Below are 27354 nucleotides of genomic sequence, written 5' to 3'. Positions count from 1 at the left end.
GGACTGCTTCAGTATTTGAGGAGTCGCGAATGGTGCTGAACATTGTGCAATCATCAGTGAACATCCCCACTTCTGACCTTATGATGGAAGGAAACTCATTGATGAAGCAGCTGAAGATGGTTGGGCCTAGGACACTACCCTGAGGAACTCCTGCAGTGATATCCTGGAGCTGAGATGACTGACCCGTAACAACCACAACCATCTTTCTTTGTGCTAGGTATGAGTCCAACCAGCGAAGAGTTTTCCCCCTGATTCCCATTGACTCCAGTTTTGCTAGGGCTCATTGATGCCACACTCAGTCAAATGCTGCCTTGATGTCAAGGGCAGTCACTCTCACTTCACCTTGGGCATTCAGCTCTTTTGTCCATGTTTGAACCAAGGCTGTAATGAGATCAGGAGCTGAGTGGCCTGGTGGAAGCAGGTTATTGTTAAGCAAATGCCACTTGATAGCACTGTTGATGACCCCTTCCATTACTTTACTGATGATCGAGAGCAGACTGATGGGGCAATAATTGGCCGGGCTGGATTTGTCTTGCTTTTTGTGTACAGGGCACACCTGGGCAATTTTCCACATTGCCGGCTAGATGCTAGTGTTGTAGCTGCACTGGAACAGTTTGGCTAGGGGCATGGAAAGATCTGGAGCCCAAGTCTTCAGTACTATTGCCGGAATACTGTCAGGGCCCATAGCCTTTGCAGTATAAAGTGCCTTCAGCCATTTCTTGATATTACATGGAGTGAATTGAATTGACTGAAGACTGGCATCTGTGATGCTGGGGACCACTAGAGGAGGCCGAGATGGATCATCCACTCGGCACTTCTGGCTGAAGATTATAGCAAATGCTTCAGCCTTATCTTTTGCACTGATGTGCTGGGCTCCTCCATCATTGAGGATGGGGATGTTTGTGGAGCCTCCTCCTCCAGTGAGTTGTTTAATTGTCCACCACCATTCATGACTGGATGTGGCAGGACTGCAGAACTTAGATCTGATCCGTTGGTTGTGGGATCACTGAGCTCTGTCTATCACTTGTTGCTTATGCTGTTTGGCACGCTAGTAGTCCTGTGTTATAGCTTCACCAGGTTGACACCTCATTTTTAGGTACGCCTGGTGCTGACCTTGGCATGCCCTCCTGCACTCTTCATTGAACCAGGGTTGATCCCCTGGCTTGATGGTAATGGTAGAGGGGGAGATATTCGGGGCCATGAGGCTACAGATTGTGTTTGAGTACAATTCTGCTGCTGCTGATGGCCCACAGCGCCTCATGGATGCCCAGTCTTGAGTTGCTAGGTCTGTTTGAAATCTATCCCATTTAGCACGGTTGAGGTGCCACACAACACAATGGAGGATATCCTCAATGTGAAGCCAGGACTTCGTCTCCACAACGACTGTGCAGTGGTCACTCCTACAGATACTGTTATGGACAGATGCATCTGTGACAGGTAGATTGGTGAGGTTGAGGTCAAGTATGTTTTTCCCTCACCATCTGCCGCAGACCCAGTCTAGCGGCTATGTCATTTAGGACTTAGCCAGTAGTGGTGCTATAGAGCCACTCTTAGCGGCGGACATTGAAGTCTCCCGCCCAGAGTACATTCTGCACCCTTAGTGCTTCCTCCAAGTGATGTTCAACATGGAGGAGCACTGATTCATCAGCTGAGGGAAGGCGGTACATGGTAATCGGCAGGTTTCTTTGCCGTGTTTGGCCTGATGCCACGAGACTGCATGGGGTTCAGAATCAATGTTGAGGATTCCCAGGCCAACTCCCTCCCGACTGTATACCACTGGCGCCACTGTTGTGGGGACAGGACAGACCCAGGGATGTTGATGGTGGATTATCTGTAAGGTATGATTTCATGAGGATGACTATGTCAGGCTAGCCTGTGAGACAGCTCTCCCAGTCTTGACACTAGCCCCCGGATGTTAGCAAAGAGGACTTTACAGGGCCGACAAGGCTGAGATTGCTGTTTCCAGAGACTAGGTTGATGCTGGGTGGTCCGGCCGGTTTCATTCTTCTTTGTGACTTCTTAGCGGTTTGTTACAACTGAGTGGTTTGCCATTTCAGGGAGCATTTTAAGAGTCAACCACATTGAGTCACATGTAGGCCAGGTAAGGATGGCAGATTTCCTTCCCTAAAGGGGCACTAGTGAACCAGATGGGTTTTTACAACAATCAACAATGGTTTCATGGTCATCATTCGACTTTTAATTCCAGATTTTTATTAAATTCAAATTACACTGTTTGCCGTTAATTTTGAACAATTAACACCACTACTACCTCATTAGCCAACTCTTTCAAGACCCTAGGATGAAGTCCAGCTGGACCCAGAGGCCTGCAGCTCCTTCAGTTTGCTCAGTGCTGCTTTTCTAATGATTGTAATTTCACCGAGTTCCTCTCTCCTCTCCACCTCCTGATTTACAGCTATTACTGGAATGTTTTTTGTATCCTCTATAGTGAAGACAGAAGCAAAATATTTGTTCATTTCATCTGCCATTTCCTTATTATCTACTATTGACTTCCATTCTCACTCTCTGGAAGATCGACACTCACTTTACTTGCTCTTTTCCTTTTTAAATACCTGTATTTATACCTTGTATACCTTGTTATCTGTTTTTACATTTCTAGCTAGCTTCCTCTCATACTCAGTAATTTATTTCTCCTGATTAACCTTTTAGTCATTGTCTGCCGTTCTTTATAATCTGACCAATCCATCGGACCTGCCACTCATCTTTGCACAGTTATATGCTTTTTCTTTAAGTTAGATGCTTTCCCTAACACCTTTAGTTAACTACGGATGGTGGGTCCTCCCTTTAGAATTTATCTTTATAGTAGGAATATACTTAGTCTGAGTATTCTGAAATATCCTCTTAAATGTCTGCCACTGCTTCCATATTGATCTGTCCCCTAGCCTAGTATCCCAGTTCACTTCAGGTAACTCAGCTTTCATGCCCACATAGTTGCCCTTATTTAAGTTCAAAATACTAGTCTTAGACTCATTCTTCTCCCTTTCAAACTGGATGTAAAATTCAATCATACTGCGGTCGTAGCTACCTAGATGGTGCCTTTACTCTGAGGTCATTAATTAATCCTGTCACATTACACAATATCAAATCTAATATAACCTGCCTTCTGGTTGGTTGCAGAACATGCTGCTCTAAGAAACTACCTTGGAAGCATTCTATGAAATCGTCATCCAGGCTACAACTGCCAATCTGATTTTTCCAGTTTATATGTAGATTTAAGTCACCCATGGTTATTGCCGTCCCTTTATCACTAGCACCGAATATTTCTTCTTGTATACTTTGTCCTACATTGTGGTTACTGTTCGGGGGCCTGTAGTCCACTCCCACTAGTGACTTCTTTCCCCTACTATTCCTCATCTCTACCCAAACCAATTCTACATCCTGATCTCCTGAAACAAGGTCATCTCTAACTGTTGCACAAATGCCATCCTTGATTAACAGTGCTGCCCCTCCACCTTCACCTAGCTTCCTGTTCTTCTTGAAGGCCATATACCCCTGTTGTAGGATGGCCGAGTTGTATTATTAACGATAGAGTTGATCTGCAGGCACTTCTTGGGTAGAAACATTCAGTTTATTTACAATATACTCAGCAGCAACTACACTTGTGCTTTCAACTCCAACTCTATCTTTACACTGATGGCTGAGGTAGCCCATGCTACTCTCTTAATGGTTACTACAGATCATGTGATCTTGCCTGACGAGTATTATTCTCAAAGGTACTTTACACACTAAATAAAACCATAGTTACTATATTCCTGCCCCTTTAACTCGGCAATACATATATTTACAAGTGCATATTTTTTAAGACAACATAACATTTCCACTGGGTAAGGAATTTACAAGTTCAGTCTTTCAGGTGGTTTCCTGGTACATGTGGAATGTCGCAGCTCCATAACTTCAGATTTATCGTCAGGAACCTCCTTTTCCGTAGGTGCCAGAACATCAGGTGCTTCGGTGGGCACTTGCAGTTCTGTATCCTCAACTCTTACAGATACATCAGGCATGGGTTGAGTGTCCTCAACAAAAAACGCAGGTCATGATCACTGTTGGAACCAAAATCTTGGTGATTTGTCTCTCTCTTCCTTAAATGGCCCACATGTTTACGGATGATCCGGCCTTCCACCTCCATGTGGTAAGGTAGAGGTCCAGTCACTGCACTTATTTCACCCGGTAGCCACTTTGGTCCTTCCCCGAAGTTCTTCACGTATCCCGGTTCTCCCACGGTAAATTTCCTCTCGTGACTATGCCAGTTGTGTCTAGTTTTCTGGCTTCCCTGACTCCTTTCCACCTTCCCTTCTAAATTTGGCATTATTAAGCTAAATCTTGTCCTGAAATGGTGTTTCAACAATAGCTCTGCAGGTGTGACACTTGTTGTTGTATGAGGGGTAGTCCTGTAATGAAAAATAAAGCGTGCTAGTTTGGTTGCAAATGAATCACCAGTTAGTTTTTCCATGCCTGTCTTGAACGTTTGAACTGCTCTTTCAGCTAGTTCGTTTGAGGAAGGATGGTACAGTGCAGTTTTCACCTGAGTGATACTGTTGAGGCTGATAAACCATTGAGACTATTTCTGGTAGTTCGTGAATGGCAAAACTCTGACGTAATTTCTAAATTGTAGTGCCCGACATTGGTGACTTCACCTTATGCATGTCCAACTATTTTGAATGGGCATCGACAATGAGCAGAAACATTGTTCCCAGGAAAGGTCCAACATAGTCAATGTGTAACCACACCCAGGGTCTACCTGGCCACTCCCAGGGGTGTAACGGAGCTGCCACTAGCAATTTTGCAGTTGCTGACATTGCACACAGTGCTTTACTAAACTTTCTTTCGCCATCCATCCCAGGCCACCATAGGTAGTTGTGTGCTATGGTCTTTATTTGGGAAATTCCTGAATGGGCACTGTGTAGTTGAATTAAAAGTGGCTCCCTTCCCTTTGGAGAGCTACCACTCATGTTCCCCACAATAAGATGCCATCTTGGCTGGTTGTTTCATGTCTTCTGTTGAAGTACAGTTTCATTTCATCAGATACAGGCTCCTGTGACCAACCATGTAGCACTAGTTCTTGTACTTCAGATAGGACTGGGTCCCGACTTGTCCAGTCTCTGATCTGTCGAGCACATACTGGTGAGGAATCTAAGAAATTTGACAGTAAAACAAATTCCTGTGGAACTGGGACGTGCTTATCATTTTCTTGTAAAGGCAAATGACTAAGGATGTCGGCGTTTGCGAATTAAGTGCCAGGCCCCGTGTACGAAAGTGTATTGGTATGCTACCAGAATTAAAGCCCATCGTTGTATTCTTGCTGAGGCTATGGATAGTATGGCCTTGTCATCACTAAACAACCCTAGCAATGGTTTGTGGTCTGAAACAATTGTAAAATGACAGCCATGTACGTACTGGTAAAATTCCTTGACACCAAAGATGATGGACAGGTCTTCTTTTTCTATCCGCAAGTCACCCTTTTCCGCTGTGGTGAGCTTTCTTGATAAGTAACCTATTGGCCGTTCCGTGCTGTCATCCATCCAATGAGAGAGCACTGCTCCCACTCCGTAAGGAGATGCGTCACATGTCAGCACCAATTCTTTCGTCTGGTCTTAATGCACTAATAGATTGGACGAGTGCAACAATTGTTTCACCTTTATGAAAGCTTCTTTCTGGGGCTCCTCGCAAGACCAGTATTGGTTATTTTTGAGTAGAGAATGCAGGAGGGCTAGTATTGTAGACAAATTGGGTAAGAACCACCCATAATAGTTGATCATTCATAGGAATGATTTGAGCTCTGAGGCGTTCTTTGGCATAGGTGCCTCTCTTATGGCTCTCACTTTCTCCTCAACTGGGTGGAGGCCCTGTGAATCTACCTGGTGACCCAAATAGATTACCTCCCTCGTTTGGAACGTGCACCTTTCTTTCTTTAAATGTACTCCAGCTTGCAAGAAATGTTTTAAGATTTCTTCTAAGTTTGCCAAATGCTCTTTTTCAGTGAGTCCTGTCACCAATACATCATCTAAACAGACTACAACCTGGGCAGTCCCTGCAGCAAGCTTTCCATTGTTCTCTGAAAGATGACACAAGCTGAGGAGACACTGAAAGGCAATTGTGTATATTGGCACAACCCTTTTTGGGAATTAGTTGTGACGAATTCCCAGGAGGCATTATCCAGCTGTAGTTGTTGATAACTGTGACTCATGTCAAGCTTTGCGTACGTTATCCCTCCTGCCAGCTTGGCATACTGGTCTTCGACTTTTGGAATGGGGTGCCTGTCTAGCTTAGCTACTTTATTAACCGTCAGTTTGTAGCCTTCACAAATTTGGACGCTTTGGTTAGGTTTAAGGACAGGGACAATGGGTGATGCCCATTCTGAGAGCTGAACAGGTTGTATAACACCCAGTTTCTCTAGTCTGTTCAGTTCAATGTTATCTTTTTCTCGCAGAGCATATGGCATTGGTCTCACCTTCATGAAACGAGGTGTTGCTTCCGGATCCATATGAATCTTGGCTTGCAGGCCCTGGATTTTCCCCAGTTTGACCTTGAAGACAGTGGTGTACTTTCGAAGTAGCCCTGGTAGCCCATTTGCTGTCAACTGGAAAATTTCAGCCCATTCTAGCTTAATTTCCTTTGAACAATTTCGCCCCCGGAGGCTTGGCCCTTCACCTGCCACCACCAAGGGTAGCTTTGCTGATTGGCTTCCTTAATGGACAGTTACTCTGTTTATGCCTTTTACTTGAATGTCTTCACCCGTATATGTTTTCTGCTTGGCGGCTGTTTCTTCTAAACTTAATTGATGTTCACCATTACTCAAATATCTGAAGGTATGTTCCCCAATTACTGTAGTAGAAGCTCCCATGTCCACTTCCATTCTAACAGGTTTTTCATTTACTTTCACTGTGACAAATATTGGTTCTGTCTTTCCAACTTTCAGATTAAACAATGAGTAAATGTCTGAATTTGTTGTTCCAAGCTCTTCTATATTGTAGATTTCATTGGGCTTCTTCTTTTGTTTACAAGCCTACTTGAAACTTTCCTTGCACTGCCTCATTAAATGTCTATTTCTATGACAATAGTAGCATTCAATTTTTTAAACTGCCAATCGCTAAAAGACTGATTGTTTCCACCTCTATTAAAATTGTTCTTCAATATCACTGCTAAGTTATTTTTCTTTATTCTTTGGCTAGCAGGGCTGTTTTCTGCTTCTCAGCAGAGTCCTGCTTTTTTGCACCTCCTTTGGCAGAGGTTTCAAACCTAATATGGAGGACGATGCCATTATGCACACCCTGTATTGCTTTTGAATTTCTTACTGTGCTTTCCATGGCCAGCGCTATCTCTAGAGCCTTCTAGAAATCCAGATTCACTTCGGAGAATAATCTTTTCTGAATAAAGTCCTCTTTCACGCCGCACATTAAATAATCTCTGAGCATATCGTTCAAAGTAGTACCGAACTCACAATGTTGCTTTAGCTGTTTCAAATTTGCCATGTAGCATGCAGTTGCCTCACCTGGGGCTCTATTTTGCAAATTAAAGCTGAACCTCTGCATCGTGACTGCGGGTTTGGGTTGAAAGTAATCCTTCACGAGGCCCACCAATTCATCGAAATCCTTCAAATCTGGGGCACTTTGTGCATCAAACTATGAATCAGACTGTAGCTTTTGCCCCCACAAGTACTCAAGAGGATCGCTAACCTCTTCTCTTCCCCCGTAAACTCGCTCGCTTGAAAAAAGAACATGAGGCGTTCTATGTATTGAGATCAATCATCTGTGGCAGGTTCAAAAGGATCAATTCTCCCTAATTGTGGCATTTTGAGAGAGGATAACTTCTTCAATTCTAATGGAGCTTGCTACTTACAATCATTGGGCAAGGTTCAGTACCGATTTCTTTTTAACGTGATTTCTTCTATTCAATCCTTTTTTATCCTCGTCACTAGTTTGTTGTAGGGTGACCTAATGATAGAGTTGATCTACAGACACTTCTTGCATGGAAACATTAAGTTTAGTTACAATATACTCAGCAGCAACTATACGTGTGTTTTCAACTCCAGCTCTATCTTTACACTGACTGCTGAGGTAGCCTGCGCTACTCTTCTATTGGTTACTACAGATCATGTGATCTTGCCCAACAAATGCACATTACACACTAAATGAAACCATAATTACTACAACCCCTCAATATTCAGGACCCAATCCTTGTCATCTTGCAGCCGGGCCTCCATAATGGCTATCAGATCATATTTATTTACTTCAATGTGCGTTATTGTCATGAAGGGATTATTGTCTATAATGTTATTGAAATTTATTTTTTAAAATAGAGTTTAGTGGTGTCTGTGTCTATGTGTGTGTATGTGTGTGTGTCTTAATTGGATTAAAGCCAGCTGGTCTAGAGGCTTTGATGTATAGAAATAAGTAGGTTTGAAATGGTAATTAGATAAACACAGGGAAGTTTAGAATCATAGGTGTGAAGGGGGCAGTTTGCATTTTTAAATAAACCATTCAAAAGAATGGGTGAAATCTTACACCCAGTTAGAAGATGCCAAGCAACATGGTTTTTTTTCAGCTTACTAATACAATTAGTGGAATCAATGGATGTTATTGTTAGAAGAGGTAAAATTAAAAGCCTAGTGATACAATGGAAAATGTATATTCAAAGAGAAAGATATGTAGAAAGGAGAAAGGAGATTGTGGGTAAGGCTGAGGCATTTTAAGATGCAACAAGCCTGAGAAGCCTCAAGCTGCTGACTGCAAGGACCAAGAGCTGAAAGAAACTCATTTTGAATGCGACTGTCCAGGTTGTGCTTTGCTAGGTGTCTGTTTAAATCTATGAGAATTACTGTTTCCTTACCGGGGATCTAACTGAGAGTCAGGTTAATTAGGGGATTTTTGTAGTTATTATAGTAGTAACTTTGTAAATGTGTTTACAATCTTTCTTGTATTAATAAATGTTTAATTTAGTTTTATATAAAAAAAACCTCTTGAGACTCGGTGGTCTTATTACTACTGAATTCAAAGCCTGCTTCTTGAAACATACAAATTGCAAAAATGGGCTATGACAGTTGTTTCAAGTTTCCCTCTGGGATTTGAACAACTCAGCCTTTACCATTGGCTATGTCATAATAATTGGGGCTCTTTGTGGGATATATTTGTAATTCCTTGATTTTTTTGGAATTGGTGAATCTTAAGGCTACAAGTATGAGAAGCACTTTGAATTCAGAAGATATAACTCTGATTGGGTTACAAAAAGTATCCAAGAATAAGTTAACAGAGTTGGCGGATACGTTATAATTGAAGTTACCTGAGAAGTTCCTACCTAAGAAATCAGACATAATTGAAGTGTTAGCACAGCATTTGAAATTGGAAGGAAGACCTGAGCGATAGAGTTCCCCAAGGGGTGGTTCATTAGAAGAGACTCAAATTTAGTTGCAAATGAAAACTATTGAATTGGAAGAAAAGGAAAGAGAAAGGGCATTCCAGAAGAAACAGGCAGAAAGGCAGGACAGAGAAAGAAAACAGGAAAAGGAGTTAGATATTGTGAAGATAGAGAAGGAGGAAAGAGAAAAATAGAGAGAGAAATCCAACTGAAAATGTTGGCAGTTAAAAAAGAGATGCCAGGAGGTGAGGAAGAACTTATCTCCAGAGTAGAACACAGTGGGGAAATGCTTAAATTTGTACAAGCTCTTCCAAAGTTTGAGGGAAAAGATATTGAAGCATTCTTTATTTCATTTGAAAAGATAACTAAATAGATTAAATGGCCACAGGAGATTTGGACATTATTGTCACAATCTAAGTTGGTGGTAAGGGCGCATGAGCTATATACTTCACTGTCTGAAGAAGTATCGGTCAATTATGATGTGGTAAAAAAAAGGCTATTTTGAGTGCATATGAGTTGATTCCTGAAGCATGTAAGCATTTAGGAGTATGAGAAAACAACCCGGGCAAACTTATATTGAGTTTGAGAGAGTAAAACAAAGTAATTTTGACCGGTGGATACGGCATTAAAAATAAAGACAATATATGTAGCTCTTAGAGAAATAGTTCTTTTGGAAGAATTTAAAGATTCAATTCCTTCAGCAGTGAGAGCTCATGTGGAGGAACAGAGGATTGATTCTGTAAGGCAAGCAGCAGCGATAGCTGATGATTATGAGTTAGTTCATAGAGCTAAACCTTTTTCTAATCATCCTTTTAAATCCAAAATGGATAGAAAGTGGGAAGGTGAAAGGAAAGTGGGTAGTCAGGGAAGAGAAGGAGTAGCTGCAAATTCCCAGTAAGTTTTTTCTCATAATAAAAAGGAAGGTGCTGAGGGTAGAAGCGACATTCGAAAGTTGAGGTGTTTTAATTGTAATAAAATGGGGCACACGAAGTCAGTGTGGAAATTGTCTGTTGGAATTATCGGGGTGCAGAAAAGTTCTGGAAGTAAAAGTACTGTGGGTCCTGAGGTTCAGACACAGGAGAAACCAGTGATTTGTGTACAAATAAAGCAGGGAGAATCACTGATAGGTAAAGAAGTGGGAATGTATTCACAGTTTACCCAAGAGAATTTTTAGGAGCAGGTTGCAGAAATGTTTAAAGATGATGGGTGGAATTTTCCACGCCCGCTGGAGGCAGGCCTAATAGGTGGCATGCATGGACAATATGGCACGATTGGTTTCATGACAGCAGGAAGGCAGGTCGCGATCTTCCACTCACCACGTTTCCCACCAACGCTCACCGGGGAGCTCATTGTAATACATCAGCATATCATTAAAAGGTCATTCTGCCAGGCGCTTGGATTGTCTGTCCATGTCGGCAAGAAAGCACATCGATAGGTTTCACAACGGCACACAGGCGATGTGTACTTGATGGCCTTCACTTTGAGGGAACTGAGGTGAGTGAACAGCATTGTGTTCCACAGCTCAACAGGGCCGCCTGTTGCTTTGCAGGCTTGAGGAGTTCAGTGGTGCCTGGGTGAAGTGCCGCCCTGCCTCGGAAGCGACTGTCTTCGGCGGGGTGGTCTCTGGAGGCAACTGCTGCCTGCTATGGAGGCGACTGTTGTCGAAGGGGTGATGGGTCCAGAAGCAACTGCTGCCCAGCCCCGGAGGCAACTGGTTTTGGGGTGGTGGTGTCTGGGGGCAACTGCTGCCTTGCCACGAAGATGACTGTTGTCGAGAGTGGGGGGGTGTGTCGGGGGCAACCGCTGCCCAGACTCGGAGATGACTGTTGCTGTTATCGGGGGCGGGGAGGCAACTGCTGCCCTGACGTTGGATCCCGCGCACAAGACATCGAGATGGGGACAGGTAGGCGAGGGAAGTGGCCACGCAGTAGGGACACCTGTATAAACTGACCATTTCTCTGCAAATGAGACAGTTCAGGTGCAACCACAGTGATATGATTGGGGTCGGACACCCAGCCTGCCCGCCCACGCAAGCAATGCAGAGGCACCAAAGTGCCACCAAGCGCTCCAGACCTTACCCCACCTCCCGCGCCCCCCACACCACCACCCCCCCACCCCCACCCTGGCACAGACTGCAAGTTCGCGACCACTTTACTAGATCGTGGAGCAGTTGGACTGCACATGTTGTACAGTCTCCTTGACAACGCTAGCCATGTAGCAGTCACTGCTGTGGGCACTCACACCCCCTTGCAATCTCAGAACCCGGTTAGGAGCAGTCTCCCCCGTGTTGCAGGCTGACAGGACAGCCATGCAGCACCCTCATCTGTGGCCATCCGAGGGGTTGCCGGCCCTCTCTGAGAAGTGCTAAGGGGCCGTCACACAGGGCCAGGAAAGGTGCTAAGTTCACCCATGCTTACCGCGTCTCTCTTTCATGCCGCAGGAGAACCACATCAAGAACATGGAGCCTGGTGACCTAGCTGAATGCCTGATGGCCTACAGAGAATGAAGAAGACAGAGGAGAGAGCGACTGAGGCACCTGGCCATGCAAAGACAGGAACAGCAACCTCAGGAAGAAGTGGTGCTGGGGCTCCCACACATGCTGCCCAGGAGCGACAGTGAGCCGTGGCTGGTCGGCACCTAGCGACACCCAGGGTCTATAATTCCTGTAATTCCTGAAGACGACCATGAGCCAGTGTCACCGACGACTATGCATGTCTAAGGACCAGGTCGCTCACATCTGCCACTTACTGCAGGACTTGGTGCCAAGGGGTCATGGAGGCCATCCAGCGCTAGTGGCTGTGAAAGTGGCCGCGTTGCTCAATTTCTATGTCAGTGGCTCCTTTCAGGGCCCCACAGGTGACCTCTGTGGGATATCACAAGCCACCACCCACAAATGCATCCATGAGGTCACAGATGCCATCCCCTCGAGGACACACAACTTTGTGCATTTCTTCCTGGGACCGGGACAGCCAGGATGCAAGGGCCATTGGATTCATCCCAATCTCGGGATTCCCACAGGTGCAGTGTGCGATTGGCTGCACCCATGTGGCTCTCAGGTCTCTGTCGCTGCACACGGTGGACTACATCAACTGCAAAGGATTGCACTCACTGAATGTGCAGCTGGTATGCGACCACCAGAAACACGTCCTGCAGATGTACGCACGGTTTCCATGGAGTGTGCACGATGCCTACATTCTCAGTCGGTCACAGACCCCTGGAGTCTTCCAGGGTCCACAGCAGCTGCAGGGTTGGCTTCTCGGGGACAAGGGCTACCCACAGAGGCCGTGGCTCATTACACCCATGTGGCAGCCTCAGACTGCAGCAGAGCGACGGTATAATGAGGCTCATACAGCAGCTCTCAATGTGATGCAGCAGACCATCGGTATGCTGAAGATGAGGTTCCAGTGCCTGGACTGGTCTGGTGGAGCCCTGCAATACAGTCCGCAGAGGGTGTCACATATCATCGTTACCTGCTGCGCCCTTTACAACCTGGCACTCCAACAGGGAGACAAGCTTGCTGAGCAGGAGATGGAAGAGCTGCATGTCTCCTCCGATGACGGATGAGGGTGAGGAGGTCCTCTGAGGTGACGATGAAGGGTATGAGGCCTTTGCACTGGCCAGACAAGGCAGGCATCCTCGGGAGGCCTCATAGCTGCTAGATTAGTGGAGGATGATGACGACATGCAGTGAGGTGACCCCATATATCCTCACAGCGCATTTGTGAACATTTGACTCCAGTCTGGCTTATGACAGCACGAATACCCTTCATTCCTGTCATGGAGATGCAGTGGAGACCCTATTAGTTGCTCAATTGCAGGAGGTTGATGACATGGCATGCAGTGAGGACACTCCATAAATCTTCACATAACCTCTGAGAATGTCTGACTCCTGTCTGGCCGAGGGCAGCTTGCTTGCACTCTGTGATCAGGGTCATATCATAGAGACACAGCCAAGAAACTTTAGAAGCACCTGATGCTTTGTCTGCCTTCAGCATCTGAGCCCTTCAGGAGCTGGAGCACAGCATCACTGGTCACAGATGCTGAAGAGATGGGGGCCAGCCCCTCCCTAAAGGTGCTGAAAGCACATTGTGAGAATGAGAGAACTCTGTGGTGCCTGCCCACTACATTCTGACAGCAATGACAAGCACCACCTAGGTGCAGGCTTCAGTAATGTGTCCAGGGAGTGTGCGCCCGGACCATCACTGTGGTCTGAAGGCTGCACAAAGCACAGGGAAGAGGCCCTGGACTGAGACACCTGCCTTTATCTTGTGCGGAAAGATTTCACATCTGAGTGACAAGAATACTGCTCATCAGAACAAGGAGCCATAGGCAGGGAGACATTCTTGAAAGTTAATTCTCAATAGTGAACAGTATGTCCAAGTGATTAACACCGGTGCACAGGGTCTGCAACTAATTCTCCTTAACTTTCCTAACCCTGTCTCTACATCTTGGTGTTCCCCGGACATCCACAGCAGAGGCGGAGGCAGCCTGCTGACTACGACGCCCTGTGTCTGATGACTTTGGCGGGCGCCTTCTGAAGGGCCATGACTTGGAGAACCCCGGACTGCTTTTGGGGTCCTGCTGTGTGGCAGTGGCACACTCCTCGCCCTGTAAAACTGGAGCTGGTGAGGTCACAGGAAGAGGAGATTCAGATGGGCTGGACACTCCCAGAGTCACCTGGGCGGACGGGCCAGACTGTGCACCTGCTGATCCTCCTCCCTATGGGTGCCCGCGGGCTCCTGGCTGATTCCTGAGGGGAAGGGGTAGCTGGAGTGAGACCGAGCTGCCCCGCACCCCTCTCGTGTACACACTGTTGTAGGCCAACTGTGGCGTCAGCGATGGAGTTGAGCCCACGCAGCAATGCAGGAATGACGTCCTGGACCAAGGTCTCCATGGCGGCCACCATCCTACCAGTGTTGACTTCGGTGCGTTGGCATACCAGCATCATCACCTCAGCCTGAAGGCGGACGACTCCTTCATCGTGCCTTACAATTTGAAGAGTGCAGCGGACATCCCTTCCTGATGTTCCCGAGCTTGCCTTTGCACCTCCAGTAACTGTGACATGACCAAGTCCAGAAGCTCGTCATCTGACTCAGACTCAGCAAATTTCTGGCCTCCAGCAGTCCTCCGAGTGCCGGAGGCCTGGGAAGTCCCTGCCGTCGCCTGCTGTGGATCAGACAGTGTGATGTGCTCACCAGATTGTGATCCTGTTTCTATTCTAAACCTAGGTCCCACCAAGATGTGTGTCTCTGCGCTGGTGGAGGGTGTGGGTGAACCCTGCGATGGAACTTTGAGGAGGGTGCCTTCAGGTTCCTCTTCAGAATTTTCTTCAGGGCTTAATTGGAGGTCCTGTGTCATGGACTTTGTTGGCTGTTTGGCAGATGTGCCTGCGAAAGCAAGGAGAGATAATTTGTACATGCCAGTGGCCTGTGAAAGAGGACACATCACTCACGGCATGGATCCATCATGTCTGATGGATATTGCACTGCTGGATCCTCACTTGGTAGAGCAGCACCGACCTCACTGTCAGCACAGGAGCGGTCCAGATTCTCGCCGGCCAACTGGATGGCTCTGTTTTCAAAGTCCGTGAGGACCTAGATTTGGGGCATTCTATCACCGCTCTGTGACCTCTCTCTCTTGTTGTGTGCCAGCTTGTCCTGCATGGATAGAGGTAAAGAAAGTGTAAGCAGGATGCTGACTGGGCCAGATGATAAATATGCCTGGCCTGGCTGAGGACAATGAAGGTGTGTGTGAGGGAGTGAATGGTGATGTCCCTTGAACAGGCAGTGACTGAGGGCCCAGTGGATGTGTGCTGGGTTTGTGAGTGTTTGAGTTGAGGGTGATGAAAAGAGTGACTTACCCTGCCGGGACGGAGGAGATCATTCATCATTTTGCGGCACTGGATGGATGTCCTCTTCTGAAGGACATTGGCGCTGACCACTTCTGCCACTGCCTCCCAAGCCAGATTGGTTATGTTGCTCCAGTTCCTGCAGCCAGAGCAGGAGACATTCTGGCGGGCCTCCACAACATCCAGCAGTGACTCGAGGGACCCATCATTAAACTGGGAAGCTCTGGTCTTCTTTCCTTTGCTGGCCATGTCTCCCGGGCAGCAGTCGTGAGCAGTAGCAATGACCAGTATGTTGGCGGTGCCTTTTAAATATGGCGGCCAGCATGATGCAATGGCAAGGTGATGGCGGGCGGGCGAATAAGAGCTCACCTGCCATGGAAATGGCGTGTTTCCCGGGAATGCATAAATAGTGAGACGGGTTTGGGACGATATGGCGTGAAAACCCATCATTGCAGCCAGCTGGTAAAAGATTGTTTTACCGGCCCGCTACCTGCACTTAGCGCAAGTCTGGGAAAATTCCGTCCTTTGTGTGTGAAGGGAAAGTCTTTCCATGTGTACATGGTGGAATAGGTAAAGATGTTAAAATTTTAAGACACACAGGGTCTAGTCAATCCTTAAAGTTGTGGGATATTGATATTTGTTGTTCAGAGGAAGTGCAGGAACAGGTGATAACATGTGTGGTTCATGGAGATGCTAAACCTATTCCCTTGTGGAAGGTAAATTTAAAAAGTAAGTGGAAAACTGGTGAAGTGACTGTTGGGGTGGTGCAAAAATTGTCAATTGCAGTTCAATTTATTCTGGGTAACAATACAGCTGGATCACAAATGTGGGTGATGCCTATGGTAGCTGAGCAGCCTGTAGACGTGTTTTCAATCTGGATTGTCTCCAGATTTTGTGATAACAATATCACAGGCACAAAGAAAGAAAAAGCAAGAAAAACAAGAAGGACAGGAAGTTCAAAGGCAGGAAGAAGTATTGAAATCCAATTAGCAGGCATTGTGTTTGATAACATTGTTCAGAAAGAGACAGGAGAGGACAATTCAGCTGAAGTGTTTAAATCAAGGTAGTTAATTAAGTTGCAGCAGGGGGATTTGCAATTAAAACAATTAGATCAGAAAGCTTACTCAAAAACAGAAGCAAAATGCATACCAGAATGCTTTTACCTTAAGGGTTTAATTTTAATGAGAAAATGGAGGCTAGATCAGATCCCAGCAAATGAAAAAACAAAACAAAAACAGAATTACCTGGAAAAACTCAGCAAGTCTGGCAGCATTGGCGGAGAAGAAATCAGTTAACGTTTCGAGCCTTCATGGCCCTTCGGCAGAACTGCAGCATAGTTTCAACAAGGGAGAAATATAAATTGGTTTAAGGTGGGTGGGGTGGGGGGGCGAAGAGACACATTGAGGGTGTGGCGTGAGCAGATAATCAAGAGATGTCACAGACAAAAGGGTCAAAGAGGTGTTGAAGGTGGTGGTCTTTGTCTGAGAAAAGTGCTAATTAAGAATGGGAAACAGGATATTTAAAGTACAGCTCTAGTGGGGGTGGGGTGGAAAGACTAAAGGTTTTAGTTTTAGATTTAAAAATAATGGAAATAGGTGGGGAAAGAAGAATCTATATAAATTATTGAAAAAAAAAAGCGGGTGGGGGGGGAAAAGAAACGGGGTGGGGATGGGGGGAGGGGGAGTTTAAGATCTAAAGTTGTTGAATTCAATATTCAGCCCAGAGGGCTGTAAAGTGCCTAGTCGGAAGATGAGGTGCTGTTCCTCCAGTTTGCGTTGGGCTTCACTGGAACAATGCAGCAAGCCAAGGACAGACATGTTGGCAAAAGAACAGGGTGGAGTGTTAAAATGGCAAGCGACAGGGAGGTTTGGGTCTTTCTTGCGGACAGACCGCAGGTGTTCCGCAAAACGGTCGCCCAGTTTGCGTTTGGTCTCTCCAATGTAGAGGAGACCGCATTGGGAGCAACGAATGCAGTAGACTAAGTTAGGGGAAATGCAAGTGAAATGCTGCTTCACTTGAAAGGAGTGTTTGGGCCCTTGGACGGTGAGGAGAGAGGAAGTGAAGGGGCAGGTGTTGCATCTTCTGCGTGGGCATGGGGAGGTGCCATAAGTGGGGGTTGAGGAGTAGGGGGTGATGGAGGAGTGGACCAGGGTGTCCTCCACTTCCTCCCTCCACTTGGACCCCTCCCTCTGGATTCTTACCTTCTCTTGATCTTTTCATTGAGAACTGTCGGCGTGACATTAGCCGTCTCAATTTCTCTGCTCCTCTCACCCATTCTAATCTGTCTCTCTCTGAACTCACTGCACTCCGTTCTCTCAGGTCCAACCCCAACATTGTCATCAAACCCGCTGACAAGGGTGGTACTGTTGTTGTCTGGCGCATTGACCTCTACCTCGCGGAGGCTGAGCGTCAACTCGCAGACGTTTCCTTCTACCTCTCCCTGGACCATGACCCCACCACAGAACATCAAGCCATTGTTTCCAGGACTGTCACTGACCTCATCTCCTCTGGAGATCTTCCTCCCACAGCTTCCAACTTGATAGTCGCCCAACCTCGGACGGCCCGCTTCTACCTCCTACCCAAAATCCACAAACAGAACTGTCCTGGCAGACCGATCGTGTCAGCCTGTTCCTGCCCCACGGAACTCATTTCTCGTTATCTTGACTCCCTTCTCTCTCCCCTTGTCCAGTCCCTTCCCACCTACATCCGTGATTTCTCTGACACCTTACGTCACATCAACAATTTCCAGTTCCCTGGCCCCAACCGCTTCCTCTTCACCATGGACGTCCAATCCCTCTACACCTCCATCCCCCACCAGGATGGTCTGAGGGCCCTTAGCTTCTTCCTTGAACAGAGGCCCCAACAATCCCCATCCACCACTACTCTCCTCCGTCTGGCTGAACTTGTTCTCACACTGAACAATTTCTCCTTTAACTCCTCTCACTTCCTCCAAATAAAAGGTGTGGCTATGGGTACCCGCATGGGCCCCAGCTATGCTTGTCTCTTTATGGGGTATGTGGAACATTCCTTGTTCCAGTCCTACTCCTGCCCCCTCCCACAACTCTTTCTCCGGTACATCGATGATTACTTCGGTGCTGCTTCATGCTCTCGTCGGGACCTGGAAAAATTTATTAATTTTGCTTCCAATCTCCACCCCTCCATCATCTTCACATGGTCCATCTCTGACACTTCTCTTCCCTTCCTTGACCTCTCTGTCTCAATTTCTGATGATAGACTGTCCACCAATATCCATTACAAGCCTACCGACTCCCACAGCTACCTCGACTACAGCTCCTCACACCCCGCTTCCTGTAAAGACTCCATCCCATTCTCTCAGTTCCTTCGCCTCCGTCGCATCTGTTCTGATGACGCTACCTTCAAAAACAGCTCCTCTGACATGTCCTCCTTCTTCCTTAACCGAGGTTTTCCATCCACGGTCGTTGACAGGGCCCTCAACCGTGTCCTGCCCATATCCCGCGCATCCTCCCTCACGCCTTCTCCTCCTTCCCAGAAACATGATAGGGTCCCCCTTGTCCTCACTTATCACCCCACCAGCCTCCGCATTCAAAGGATCATCCTCCGCCATTTCCGCCAACTCCAGCATGATGCCACTACCAAACACATCTTCCCTTCACCCCCCTTGACGGCATTCCGTAGGGATCGTTCCCTCCGGGACACCCTGGTCCACTCCTCCATCACCCCCTACTCCTCAACCCCCACTTATGGCACCTCCCCATGCCCACGCAGAAGATGCAACACCTGCCCCTTCACTTCCTCTCTCCTCACCGTCCAAGGGCCCAAACACTCCTTTCAAGTGAAGCAGCATTTCACTTGCATTTCCCCTAACTTAGTCTACTGCATTCGTTGCTCCCAATGCGGTCTCCTCTACATTGGAGAGACCAAACGCAAACTGGGCGACCGTTTTGCGGAACACCTGCGGTCTGTCCGCAAGAAAGACCCAAACCTCCCTGTCGCTTGCCATTTTAACACTCCACCCTGTTCTTTTGCCAACATGTCTGTCCTTGGCTTGCTGCATTGTTCCAGTGAAGCCCAACGCAAACTGGAGGAACAGCACCTCATCTTCCGACTAGGCACTTTACAGCCCTCTGGGCTGAATATTGAATTCAACAACTTTAGATCTTAAACTCCCCCTCCCCCCATCCCCACCCCGTTTCTTTTCCCCCCCCACCCGCTTTTTTTTTTCAATAATTTATATAGATTCTTCTTTCCCCACCTATTTCCATTATTTTTAAATCTAAAACTAAAACCTTTAGTCTTTCCACCCCACCCCCACTAGAGCAGTACTTTAAATATCCTGTTTCCCATTCTTAATTAGCACTTTTCTCAGACAAAGACCACCACCTTCAACACCTCTTTGACCCTTTTGTCTGTGACATCTCTTGATTATCTGCTCACGCCACACCCTCAATGTGTCTCTTCCCCCACCCCCCCCCCCCCACCCACCTTAAACCAATTTATATTTCTCCCTTGTTGAAACTATGCTGCAGTTCTGCCGAAGGGCCATGAAGGCTCGAAACGTTAACTGATTTCTTCTCCGCCGATGCTGCCAGACTTGCTGAGTTTTTCCAGGTAATTCTGTTTTTGTTTTGTTTTGGATTTCCAGCATCCGCAGTAGCTTTTAGCTTTTTGTTTTTGTCCCAGCAAATGAAAGCAGGAGGGAGGTGCGTCAGATTGTTATCCCATTAGGGTATAGAAATGAGGTTCTGATGATTGCACATGAAATTCCAATGGGTGGACATTTAAGAATTAGAAAGACACAGGTAAAAGTACAGAAACATTTTTATTGGCCAGGATTGCATAAGGATGAAGTCAAATTCTGCGGAACATGTTACATGTCTCAGGAGATAGGGAAACCACAAGCAGTGGTTAAACTGGCACCTTTAATCCCAGTACCAGCATTTGAAGAATCTTTTACTAAGGTCATGATGGATTATGTAGGATCCCGCCCTAAGACTAAAAGTGGAAATCAGTACTTACTGACAATAATGGATGTCTCTACCAGGTTTCCTGAAGCGATACCTTTATATTACAACTATATACAAATATATTACAACTAAGAAGGTTGTGGAAGACTTAACTAAATTTTTTTTACAAGATATGGTTTACCTAAGGAAATACAATCAGATCAGGGTTCAAATTTTATGTCACAGCTGTTTAAGGAAGTAATGAATAGTTTGGGGATAAAACAGTTTAAGGCAACAGCTTATCATCCTGAGTCACAAGGGGCTTTGGAAATCTCCTGGATTATGTATCAAACTTCGTAGTGAGACTGGACAGAGTTGGAGTTGGCTTGGGAACATTTAAAGATATCACAGCAAGTGATGAAAGTGAAAGCAGATAAGAAAGCGAAAGTTTGCAGTTTTATTGCTGGGGAGAAAGTGCTAGTTCTGTTACCAGTACTGGGGAACTCAATAAAGGCAACGTTTAGTGGGCCTTACAGGATTGAAAAGAAATTGAGTGAGGTAAATTATTTAATAAATACTCCAGATGGAAGAAAGAAGCAAAGAGTGTGTCATGTGAGTATGCTTAAAAGGTACATTGACAAGGAAGAGGACCAAAAGGAGGTATTAGTGGTGGTAGATAATGAGAAAGAGGTAGAAATGCAGGACTATGAAATTGATTTTCCTCTAATCAAATTGGATAATGAGGGGGTGCTTGAAAATTTAAATGTAATATTGAGTTACCTTCCAGATAAATATCAAAGCGATTTGGAAAAGTTATTGCAGTCACACAAACCTATTTGTGGGACTAAGTTGGGGAAGACAGATTTAGCTATACGTGATGTCTCTGTAACAGTTTTGTCTTTGATAAAGCAATGTCCTTATAGGTTAAATCTGGCAAAGTTATCACAAGTACAGAAAGAAATTGGTTCCATGCTTCAAAATTATATCATTGGGCAGAATTTAGCCCTTGTTGGGCGGGTTTGGCGGGGGCAGCCGTGGGTGGTTGGGAAGCCGACGCTGCCCCCAATCGAGGCCGGAAGGTGATTTCACGCTGGCGGGCCAATTAAGGTCCTCCCAGCATGAAATGCAAGTGGCAGCATTTAGCGTTGCCTGTGCGGACAGGGGGAGGAATGCGAACGGGGCGAGCGCGAAGTTCGTGCATGCAAGCGAGTGCATGCTTCAGAATCTCCCTGAGGCACAGAGCTGTTAAAAAAATAAAGAATTGAAAAATGTAATACAACATGTCCCCTCACGTGAGGACGTTATTAATTAAATTTTAAAACTATTATTTTATTATTATTTGTTTTAGGAAACCTCATCCTGCCAGTGGATGAGGTTTCCTAAAAAGTGCAAAGGCCGTTTGGCCTTTTCACCTGCCCGCCAACCATAAGGTTGGACAGGCAGCAAAAAATTTATTTAATAACCTTGTTAATGGCCATAACAGGCCTTTTAATTATTGGCGGACGCGCTGCTAACTCCAGCATGCGTCCGCTGACCGAAATATTGCATGATGGCCCACTGACTTTGGACGCTTGCCTGACGTCAATGCAAGTCATTCTATGCTGGAGCGGTTCAGGCACACGCCTGCCAAGCTAAAATTTTTGCCCATTTAGTCTAGTTGTAATAACTGGAGTTCGCCTATTGTACTGGCACCAAAACCGGATGGAACATAAAGAGTGTGTGTGGACTGTTGAAAGGTGAATGCGATGACAAAAGTGGATTCATATCCTATACCATGGTTGGAGGATTGTATTGAGAAAGTAGGACAATCAAAATTTATCACAAAGGTTGATTTGCTAAAAGGATATTGGCAAGTACCATTATCGGAGAGAGCAAAAGAGATATCAGCTTTTGTGACGCCAGATGGAATATATCAGTTTAAAGAAATGCCATTTGGATTGAAGAATGCACCAGCAACATTTCAAAGACTGACAAACAAAGTAATTGCAGGTCTATTGATATTGATTTATACTGATGACTATTGATGTTGATTTATATTGATGACTTAATAGTTTTCAGTCAGACATGGGAGGAGCATTTACAGCATCCGAAAGAATTATTTACTCGATTACAAGAAGTTAATTTGGTGATGAACTTGGCTAAAAGTGAACTTGCAGAAGCGCAAGTTACATATCTTGGCCATACCATTGAACATGGTAAGGTGGCTCCAAGAGATGTAAAAGTCAAAGCTATCATAGATTTCCCGGTGCCTGCAACAAAGTGAGAAGTTTTGAGATTTCTGGGTATGAGTGGGTTTTTCCAAAAATTTTTACCAAATTTTAGCAGTGTGGTTGCTCCACTGACAACTATTACAAAAGAACTGAACAGAAAACTGTATTAACTACGACACCAGTTTTGGCAGGACCCAATTACGCCAAGCAATTTAAGTTGGTCATTGACGCAAACAATATAGGCATTGGGGCCTGTTACAAGAAGCTGACACTGGAATTGAAAAATTGATAGGATATTTTCACGGAAGTTGAATGCACAACAGAGAAGATATTCAACAATTGAAAAGGAGACATTTGGTTTGGTGTTAGCGTTGCAGCATTTTGAAATTCGTCAGAAACAATTGTTTATACAGACTAAAATCTTTTAAAGTTTCTGGACAAATTTTGAGACAAAAGTGCAAGACTATACAGGTGGAGTTTATTACTACAACCACTTAATCTACAGATTATACATGTCGCTGGACGAGAGAATCTGTTTGCAGACACATTATCAAGAGTTTGAAGCTCAAAGGGAAAATTGGACATTTTAAAACCTAGACACTAAACTGGAATGATTTTTGCTGATACTAAGGATTTGTATATATAAATTGTTCTGTCAATGCATGTATCTGGTAATGTAGCATATAGTTAAGTATAGGAGACAGTGTAAGATGGGTTGTTAAAAATGAAGCAGTCTTTTAAAATTATGACGGTTCATTTTTCGACAAGGAGGGGGATGTCGTGAAGAGATTAATGTCTGTAATGCTATTGAAAACTATTTTTTAAAATAGAGTTTGGTGGTGTCTGTGTCTGGGCAGAATTTTCTGCCTACCGGGCGGACTGGCCCAACCCAATCTCCGGCAGGCAGGGAGCTGATCCCCGCCGGAGAAGTGGGCCCCGCCGCCATTTTAAGTGGGTGGGCCAATTAAGGCCCGCCCAGCGTGACGCCCGGCGGGAAGCGCTATGCGCTTCCTGTGCGGGCGGGGAGGGGGTTGGATTCCCTAAATGTAAGAGTGCGCACTTTCGCGCATGCGCATGAAAGAGCGCACATCTCCCTGAAGCTAAGTGCTGCCTCAGGGAGATCGCTGAAAGTTGTTCAAACAGTAAAAATAGAAAAATAAAAAAATTCTTAACATGTCCCCCTCATGTGACAATGTCACACGAGATGTGACATGTTAATAAATTTCACTAAAATTTTATTAAAGTTTTTTAAACCCTACATGGAACCTCATCCCGTCGGTGGATGAGGTTTCATGTTTTTTCAGAAGCCGTCGGGGCTCCTGGCCTGCCCACCAACCTTAAGGTTGATCAGGCAGGTCCTTTAGTTGTTTTAATTATCCTGTCAATGGCCTCAATTGGCCATTGACAGGTCGGCGGGCGGATAGTTGATTTGGCTGTGCCCCCGCCTTCCTGAAAATTTAAATGGGGCGGGATGACGTCGGGGGTTCCCCCCAACCTCATCCCGCGTCATTTTGCACGTTGGCGAACAGGCCCCGACCTCTGCTCGCCAACGGCAAAAATTCAGCCCTATGTGTGTGTATGCATGTGTGTCTTAATTGGATTAAAGCCAGCTGGCCTAGAGGCTTTGAAGTACAGAAAGAAGTAGGTTTGAAATGATAATTAGATTTATGGGAAGTTTAGAATCATAGGTGTGAAGGGGGCAATTTGCATTTTTAAATAAACCATTCAAAAGACTGGGTGAAATCTTGCACCTAGCTAGAAGATGCCAAGCAATGTGTTTCTTTTCAGCTTACTAATAAAATTAGTGGAATCAAAGGATGATATTGTTAGAAGAGGTAAAATTAAAAGCCTAGTGATACAATGGAAAATTTACATTCAAAGATAAAGACATGTATAAAGGAGAAAGGAGACTGTGGGTAAGGCAGAGGCATTTTAAGATCCAACAAGGGCGAGAGGCCTCAAGCTGCTGTCTTCAGGAACCCAGAGCTGAAAGAAACTCATTTTGAATGCAACTGTCCAGGTTGTGATTTGCTAGGTGTCTGTTTAAAACTATGAGATTTATTGTTGCCTTACTGGGGGTTTAACTGAGTGTTAGATTAATTAAGGGTTTTTTGTAGTTATTATAGGAGTAATTTTGTATACGTATGTATGTGTTTACAATATTTCTTGTATTAATAAATGTTTAATTTAGCTTTATAAAAAGACTCGGTGGTCTTATTACTGCTGAATTCAAAGCCTGCATCTCAAAACATACAAATTGCAAAAATGGGTTATGACAGTTGTTTCAAGTTTCCCTCTGGGATTTGAACAACTCAGCCTTTACCATCAGCTGTGTCATAATAGCCATCAATTTGTTTATTTTGTTATGAATGCTACGCTCATTCCGATTCAGAGCCTTAAGTTTAGTCTTTTTGCTATCTTTGTGACATCTAGTTTTGATTCTTTGTGCATTCTTAGGTTTTTCTCTCTCTCTCTCTCTTCCTGCCATTCTCCAACCCTCATTTCCTATATTACCATTTTCCTCTCTTACCTTTTCTCTACTCTTTGATGAACCACACCTTTCCACATTTGATCCTCGACCCATCTCTACTTCCCTTGTTATGAGGTTTGCAAGAACACTGGTTCCAGCCCGGTTCAGATGTAGACCATGCAAACAGTACAGCCCCACACTTTCCCCAGTACTGGTGCCAGTGCCCCACAAACCTGAACCCACTTCTCCCACACCAGTTTTTGAGCCATGTATTCATCTCTCTAATTCAAGTTCCCTATGCCAATTTGCATGCGGCTCGGTCAATAATCCAGAGGTTATAACCTTTGAGTTTCTGCTTTTCAATTTGGTGCCTAGCTCTTCATACTCTATACGCAGAACCTCTTTCTTAGTTGTACCTATTTCATTGGTACCTACATGGACCATGGCAACTGAATCCTCCCCCTCCCACTGCAATTTCCCCTCCAACCCTGAGCAGATGTCCCGAACCCTGGCATTGGGCAGGCAACATAGCTGTCTGGACTCTCGCCCTTTGCTACAGAGAACAGTGTCAATCCCCCTCACTATACTGTCCTTTACTACCATGATATTCCTTTTTGCTCCCCCCACTTGAATGGCTTCCTGTACCACAGTTCCATGGTCAGTTCATTCATCCACCTTGCAGCCCCTGCTCTCATCCAAACAACATGAGAGAACCTCAAACTTAATAGACAATTGCAGAGGTTCACACTCCTGCACTTCTGCCCTCTGGGTCCCCTTACCCACCTCACTCGGAGTCACACCCTCCTTTCCCTGATCACTGACAAAATCAGAAGACGCTATCCTAAGTGGTGTGACTGCCTCCTGATACACAGCATCCAGGTAACTTTCCTCCTCCCTGATTGAGGTAAGCTTTACAGTCAATCATTTCTCCAAATAAAATACAACAATACAAAAATAGATTGAGGAGAGTAAAATAACGAATTGATCATTAGATTACGGTCTTTATATTGTCAGGAATGAAAGTTTAACAGTCATTGGAGTTTATTCATTGGACAAATAAGATATTGCATTGGACTATTTCCTAGGAGCAGGCTACTTGCTGGATTGACTGCCCATCCCAATGAGGCAAGCAGCCAATTGAACTACTTAAAGGCCCAATTAGGGGCCATTAGGTGTTGGCAATTTGCTGCAGCAGAGTACCCCCCACCCCCAGCTTCTTGGAAATGGTCTCCCTCCTAGAACACGGGGTGGTCATTGAAGCCAGAGGCTCCATGGTCCAAAATGGAGGAAAGGCAGTTCCTGCAACCTCAGCACTGTTACCCAGAAGGTTTGTCCCTCTGATCAGCGGGGCTTACTGCCCTCAGAATTACCTGTTTGAAAGTATGTCCATTTTGAGGTGCCTGTGAAGTTTCTGGCCCATCTCTCCCGGTGGTGCTGTTTAGGCTTCAGAGCTGCCGGCATTTTGGGCCGGCAACGTGGAGAACTTTTCCACCAACCTTGATTGAATGACAGCCCGGGATAGGCACTTCTGGAAAAATTGCCGAACAGGTTCTGAGCCGGAAAGTGCAGGCTCAGGATTCCCATTTGGTCCTGACATTGGTATCCCGAAGCCTGTGGGAGAATTCAGCCCACCATGTCACAAATTGACCTAGACTTAATACAGAGTGAATTGCCTTCTTGGGTGTTGCAATGGCTATATAGTTATCCGCTATCAACAAAAACAGAATTACCTGGAAAAACTCAGCAGGTTTGGCAGCATCGGTGGAGAAGAAAACAGTTGACGTTTCGAGTCCTCATGACCCTTCGGCAGAACTGAAGTATAGTTAGGAGAGAGGTGAAATATAAGCTGGTCTAAGGTGGGGGGCGGGGGGAGAGAGAAGTTGAGGGTGGGGTGGTTGTGGGGATAAGCAAGCAGTGATAGGAGCAGATAATCAAAAGATGTCACAGGCAAAAGGATCAAAGAGGTGTTGAAGGTGGTGATATTGTCTAAGAAAGGTGCTAATTAAGAATGGATGGCAGGATACTCAAGGTACAGCTCTAGTGGGGGTGGGGTGGAAAGACTAACAAAGTATTAGTTGTAGATTTAAAAATAATGGAAATAGGTGGGAAAAGAAGAATCTATATAAATTATTGAAATCTGTTTTTGTTTTGGATTTCCAGCATCCGCAGTAGCTTTTAGCTTTTTGTTTTTAGTTATCCGCTATGCCTGGTTGTGTTCAGGCTTGTTTATTTACTCATTTTGGTTGGTAAATAGGACCATTTCAATTTACTAAAACCAAAAGGTTGCCACCTACAAACAGGTCAAACGCCAGTAGTTTGCAGAACAGGCAATCTTAAAAAGACATTGATAATTTAAATTTACTGATATAAATGATACGGGCTTTTCACAATAAGTTGCAGAAATTTTGGACAGCAGCCAGAGAACTGTGCAGCCAGAGCCCCAGTTTCTTTCCCATTTTTGGGAATAAAGCTCTTCCAAGGCACAGTTCTTTGCTGTTATGGCACTGAGGCCATTAACGTGACCTGAACTTTC

General features: G+C 45.4%; 1 protein-coding gene across 1 annotated transcript in view; it reads left to right on the top strand.

Moving 5' to 3' along the window:
* The window catches only part of LOC144689571 (uncharacterized), a 318797-nt gene that overhangs the window by 188602 nt on the left and 102841 nt on the right, over positions 1 to 27354 (top strand). The window lies entirely within an intron of this gene.

Source organism: Cetorhinus maximus, chromosome 14, assembly GCF_964194155.1.
Source record: "Cetorhinus maximus chromosome 14, sCetMax3.hap1.1, whole genome shotgun sequence".
NCBI classification, from domain to species: Eukaryota; Metazoa; Chordata; class Chondrichthyes; order Lamniformes; family Cetorhinidae; genus Cetorhinus; species Cetorhinus maximus.
The sequence above is the reverse complement of the archived record's forward strand: the minus strand, read 5'-3'. Positions and strand labels throughout refer to the sequence as shown.